The sequence below is a fragment of the Rattus norvegicus genome, chromosome 14 (assembly GCF_021556685.1).
Source record: "Rattus norvegicus strain SHRSP/BbbUtx chromosome 14, alternate assembly SHRSP_T2T, whole genome shotgun sequence".
Taxonomy (NCBI): Eukaryota; Metazoa; Chordata; class Mammalia; order Rodentia; family Muridae; genus Rattus; species Rattus norvegicus.
In genome coordinates this window covers 42,721,018-42,727,210 of record NC_141547.1, presented here as the reverse complement: position 1 = coordinate 42,727,210, position 6,193 = coordinate 42,721,018, and the positions used below count along the sequence as shown (strand labels likewise).

Below are 6,193 nucleotides of genomic sequence, written 5' to 3'. Positions count from 1 at the left end.
GCTTTTTACTTAAGCTTGAAGTAACCGAGACTGGCCAGGACAGTGAAACTGATTTTCCTCTCTGTTTCGTTTCCTGAAAGAATCATTCCTGTTTCACTCTCTTCCTTCCCTCACTTGTATGTAGATGATTTGGGGGAGGAAACTGGAGGGAATGGGGAGAGAGAAATGATCCAGGAAGGATAAAAACGATAATCAAACACAAATCTAGCGGTGCAGCAAAAGCCCTATTCTGCCTCTTGGTTGGGTAGGTTTCTCCAGCTCGAGGGAAATGCACATGCGCACACGCCCCTAAACCCACAAAGACGAAACCCCTCTGTGGAGAAGCCAGCCACAGGAAACTCACTTCGGCACAGGAACTTGCTAATCGCTTTTGCCACTTTCGGAGTGTTCCTGCTGTCGGTCACCTCGGACACCAAGAGCCACCACCTCTGGTGGACTCTGCCAGTCCAGTGTTACAAATTTTCCGACAGTGATTCACTGGGAGCCTTGAGAGGTAGCTTAGCTCCCAGGAGGAACTCTCAGCAGTGATAGGTTTTAGCTACCCTAGATTTTACATGGCGTCGAGAGCTACTTAGACTTCCGGAGTCAGTGGTTTTGGTGTTGAGACCTTCATTTGGCATTCTACAACAGGTAAGACTTTTGTCTCTTTAAAAATGTTTCTTCGGTATCCCAGGAATCTCTGCAGTTTTGTTGAATTTTTTTTCTTTAGGCAGTATATTGTAATGACTTTTTAAAATCTGTTGTAAAATGTAGACCAAACTCAGAGATGGGGGTGTGCTCGTTCATGTATTCCCTCTCCAGAGTCCTAAGAAGACGCACTTTGATCTTCTTTCCAGTTTTCTTTGTTTTAGTTTTGAGATGAGGTCTTGGGCATCCTGGGGTAGTTGATATGTAGTCAAGGATGGCCTTGAATTCCCGACCCTTCTGCTTCCAGCTCCCAGGTGCAGGGGTTACCGGCGTGTGCCACCGAGCCTGGATCTGAAACGTTAAAAATGTGATGTCTCGGTTTCTGAGTATTCTCACAGTAGACAATTCCTGTTCTTGGGGCTGACTGTGTCGGAGCTCCCTTGTGTGGGGACTTTAGACTTCATACAGCAGTGTTTGATGAAGGAAATCGAAGGACCCTCCAGCATCCACAGGTAGCAGCTTTAAAGCTATCTAGCTAGGTAAAGAAAATCAAAATAAAAACCATATTTCAGAATTCCTATCTAGTTATTCTCAATGGCCCCTGTCTTTACTTTTCTAGATTAAATTTATTTTCTGAGGATCCTTCATGCTGTGCACTGCCAATTGATTGGTCGGGCTGTAACTTCCATGACAGCAGAAGCCTGGGAAATCACTGATTTTAGGTGCTTTACTAAATTAAAGTGCGACAGATGGGTTCAGGGACAGGTAGTTGATAAGCACTCGCTTGGATCTAAGATGGTGCTATGCACGAGAGAAGAGAAATATAAGGAAATCCATTCTCTGACTCTAATAGTCACACTGCATACCGTTTACGAAACAGGTGAAGAAACGGGGTCACAGAAGCCTTAAGGGCTGGGGTTCCCAGAGGGGTGTTGGGAATGAGCTGGACCATTCAGGAGGAGGGAGCCTTAGGAGGGATGGGAACTTAGCAGATGGAGAAGGGGAAGGTTGTTGTGGACCTGGAGGGCCATGTTCACGTTCCATAAAGAGAAGACTGACTGGCCCAGTTAGAGACTGGTCCAGTGGTTTACTCACTGCAGGAACAGGGTTAAAAGATAGGGTGTGGGCCAGCTGGGGGGGTTAATGAGGAGAGACTGGGTTCGGTCCGGTAGTTTTCTTGGCCGCCTTTTAGCCATTTGCAGGGAGGCTCAACCAGTTTTGCATCTTTGGGCCACCTTCTGCGTGCTTATGACTGCCTTGCCTCTAGCAGTGTCCCTTAGTACTTTGTGGATGCAGAGAGAGGCCTGGGGGAAACCTCTGTGTCCGTTTTCCTACCTGAAGACTTTCGATCATCTGGCTTTCCCCTCAGGAGGTTGACTAGGGGGATCAGCAAGTCTCTGTCCTTGAAGTGCTTCCCTTGCCCAAGGAGTGAGCTGTTTGGGCCACGGAACAGTTATTTCCACAGACATTCCCTTAGAGAGACAGTGTGTCGTAATGATTCCTGAACCTCGAAGACTGGAATCGGAAACCACAGTAAGATGAGCAAGAACTTGGAGTCAAAGGGCCCACGCTGAGCCCTGGCTCTATCATTTCTGGACTGTGGGAACTCAGACAAGTCACTGAAGTTCTTCAATGTTCCTTTTTGGGTTGTTTTTAAACTACAGGAAAGATTTAACAGCAGCAATAATAACTGAAAATTATTACCCCAAAAGGTTGCAGTTGAGATAAAATATACAAAGTGCTTAATGCAGTGTCTAGCTTACAATAAACCTCAAAGGCCAGGCCTTTGGATGTGTAAGGACTTGCCTACAGACTGAAAAAACAAAACAAAACTAAAACGAGCTGATGGCTGCCTGGGGACGAGCTGTCTACAAGCTTATCTTTTTAGATACATTTTTCCTTTTAAGGGAAATTGGGGGTGACAGGTAAAGGGCTGGAAATTAACATTTTTGAGCACCAGCTATATAGACTAGGCCCAGAGTTTAGATATTTTAGTGTTCGCATGTGAAGAAAAGAGAGCAGACCAGAAAATGATGTTTTAAGTCTTTCCACATGGCTCTTCCAGCTGCCTAGCGGATGCCTCTCTCTGAGTGTCTGCAGATGTTTGTGAGTATCTGGAAGGGTGTCCGAAGGCTGTGGGCAGAATTGCAGAGGTTCTTGGAACCCAGGGTAGAGAGAGAGAGAGGGAGAGGGAGAGGGGAGGAGAGGAGAGAGAGAGATGTTTATTTCTTGACTCTGTTTAAGCCAAGTAATATCATTTCAATATTTTAGTTGCAATGCTAGCATGTTGCAGCTGAGAATCCATCCCTACTCTTCAGTTGGGTGCTTTCCACCATGAGTTCTTGTAGTGGTTCTGTGTCTGGATCTTAGGCCATCGAAAGTCCAGGTTCAAAGCGTCCTGCTTCCCTTACTCACTAGGCTGCAGGTTCATCTGGGTTAGAAAGGCCTCCTTTGAGGAGCGTATGTGTGCTAATTATGAAGCTGGTTTTCAATTATGTGTCAAAGTTAGTCAAGTAGTGATATTGCTTTCCTTCCTGAGGCCTTCTGAGAACGTGAGGCAGGCAGGTCCAGGGGCTCTGACTAGAGAAAGAGAGGGGCAGCGGCCAGAAAGGGGACCCCAAATGGGAAGAAGAAGGCAGCACGGCAGTATTAGGGGGTGATCAGTGAGAGGAAGAAGCCTTAGAGGGAGGGGATGGGGATGGGGTGCAGAAGCAGCTGGCTTCTGTCCTCACCTGCCCATGTCACCCCAGTAACTGTTCAAAGGCTCTGAGCAATCTCTGGACAGTCTGCATTAGACTGTTCCGGGATACAGACAACTGTCATAAGGGTGATTAGTCTACCACACGGAGAGCTTTAATTCTTATATACTAACCATGGCCCTGGAAAAGCAACTGGTCTTGCATAAGGTGATCTGGAAGCCATTAGATGAAGCTCTCTCCTACCAGTCCCCAAACACCAGGATGGTAAACAGTGCTGTGGTGATCCTGACTGATCCCTCTGCGTTGTGATTGACATTTGCAAAGAGGGTTTTCCTTTGTCCTGAATTTATTCCTTGAGATGAGTTTCTGGGAGTGACATGACTGGATCAAGGGTGCGAGCATTTTTTTTTTTTTAAGCTCAGTCCTGTTTTTATTAAGTGCCTTCTGTAACACGTCCAGAGCAGCGGTTCTTAGCCTTCCTAACACCATGGCCCTTTAGTCCATTCTTCATGTCGTGGTGATCCCCAACCACAAAACTATTTCGCTGCTACTTCATAACCGTAATTCTGCTACTGTTATGAATCGTAATGTAAATATCTGATGTGCGACCCCAAAAGGGGTCATGCCTCACAGGTTGAAAACCGCTGCTAAAGTGTTGTATGCACGTGGAGGGATACAGTATTACTCCGGGGGAGCCCAAAGGAAGAAGTTTATCGTCAAGGAGAAAGTGCCTGATTGCTTCCCCCTCTTTCTTTTCCTATAGAATGGGATGCTGGTAAATTACTTGGGAAAAGATTTCCAGAGCACTACTGATGCTTGAGGGCTTCTTCTAATGTACGCTGGGACCTTCCTATCTTGCCATTCGGTTTCTGGTAAAACTGAAGTCAGCAGTGGCTTCTTCCCCATTTCCTAGAAAAGAAAACCAAGGCCGAGTCTGGTGAGGTAACAGGATGCGGGGTTCTCACCGCACCCCTGATAGCTACAAGTTTTCATTCATTCAGTTTATTGTTGTAGCAACTGGGTACTGTGCATTCATGACCTCATGGAAGAAGATGTCAAGTGAACATATTCAGTGAGTTGGTGATTAATCAAGTCCAAAAGGATGTAGTGTTCCCCTACTGTTTTTTTTTTTAGATATTTTATTGGTTATTTGCATATAAGGCTGACAGAAATCCTCATTTGTTGAACAGACAAAATAAGGTGAATTTTCAGTACCTTTCGTGAGAAGAAAATTGCTTTTGGGAAGTGCCAACTGAGACCCTGACTGTTATGTGCTGGTTTGCAAGATCAGGCTATAGTATTTCCAGACATTTTGGAAGTTGCTCAAGTCACTGGCACTGTTGATCCGTATGATGGGTGTATGGTGTGACCCTATGCTATGTGACCATCTCCTCCTCTTCCTCTTCGTTCAGTGATCTTGTGTCTATAGCTAGAAACCAGTCATGGGATGCTTACATTACCAAAGCGCAAACACCGTAAGCTGCTTAGAAAAGGATGGTTACAAGTTTGACTTCTATGCTGATTTTATGATGAATGAGAAATGTGAGCCATTGGAAATGAAAGCATTGGGGCTGGAGAGGTGGCTCAGGGGTAAGAGCACTGGCTGTTTTTCCAGAGGACCCAGGTTCAGTTCCCAGCAACCACATGACAGCCTGTAGCTCAAGTTCCAGGGGATTTAACCCCTCACAGGGGTTACACCTCACACAGGCATTAACCCCTCACACAGGCATTAACCCCTCACACAGGCATTAACCCCTCACACAGGCATTAACCCCTCACACAGGCACATCACCAGTGCACATGCATAAAAGAAAATAAAATTTTAAAATAGGCATGTTCTATTATGCCCATACAATTGAAAGGAAGGAAGGAAATAAGAAAGAAAGAAAGAAAGAAAGAAAGAAGGAAAGGAAGAAAGGAAGAAAGAAAGGCATTTTGTATGTTGTAATGGTAAAATAGAATTTATTTTTTCGTCACTTATAGTAACAGTGCATGCATGCTTTTAAAAACTATAGAAAGTAAGAGGGGTGAGGAGATTTCTGGAATGGATGTTCCTTACCTCTAACCTGCAAAACTTGAGATAAGACCTTTGGCCAGGGCATAGTAAAGGGAGTTTGGATTCAGGCCATGCAGTGTAGTAGAAGCTGAAGATTTCCTTTGGGTATCTGAGAATGGAGGAAGTACTGGGCTCTGGCGACTTGCTCAAGTGCCCTGCAGGCTAGAAGACCAATGGCACCATAAACTAAGACCCTAAACACTTTCTGGACACAGTTCTTTATGTAGACTGTGTACTAACCCATAGAGAGGCTACAGTCTAAGGCCAGAGGAGCCAGGTATGCTGGTGTATGCCTGTAATCCCAGCATTCGGGAATCCAGCTAAGGGCAGGAGGTTTGAGAGTTTGAGGCTAGCTTAGCTTCAATGCAAGACTGTCTCAAAGCAAAACTAACAACAAACAAACAAACAGCACAAAAATAAAAGACTCACCCAAGAGGGCCAACTAGTCCAGTGTCCACAGTATTGAGGGGAGCACTGTGATAAGTATTTGGAAAATCATTGAGCCCACTCCTCAGTTGTAGTAGAATAAAGTTTCTATGGGGAGGGAGAGAAGGAACAGGACTGGTGAAAGACACAATGAAAGGAGAGGAGAGAACTTCCTCAGGAGAGGAAGGGGTGATGGCCTCAGAAGCCACCTAGTGTATGTGAGAATAGTTCAGTTTTTTAAAAAAAAATGAGGATGTAAACTGGAAAGGATAAATGCTTCTAAATCGTGGGCTGGAGAAATGACTCAGTTAAAATGCTGGCTGCTCTTGCAGAGGATCCCGGTTCAATTCCCACCACCTACACGGAAGCTTACAAGTGTCTGTAA

At 45.3% G+C, this 6,193-nt stretch overlaps 1 protein-coding gene across 2 annotated transcripts in view; it reads left to right on the top strand.

Annotated features, from left to right (window-relative positions):
* The first annotated feature begins 341 nt into the window (after window positions 1-341).
* Window positions 342-6,193, top strand: part of Rhoh (ras homolog family member H) — a 30,968-nt gene continuing 25,116 nt past the window's right edge. Inside the window, exon 1 of one of the 2 annotated variants that reach the window (XM_087583074.1) lies at window positions 342-630. The gene's annotated coding sequence lies outside the window, so the exon portion shown is untranslated. The remainder of the gene's footprint in view (window positions 631-6,193) is intronic. The other variant, NM_001013430.1, reaches the window with a different exon arrangement.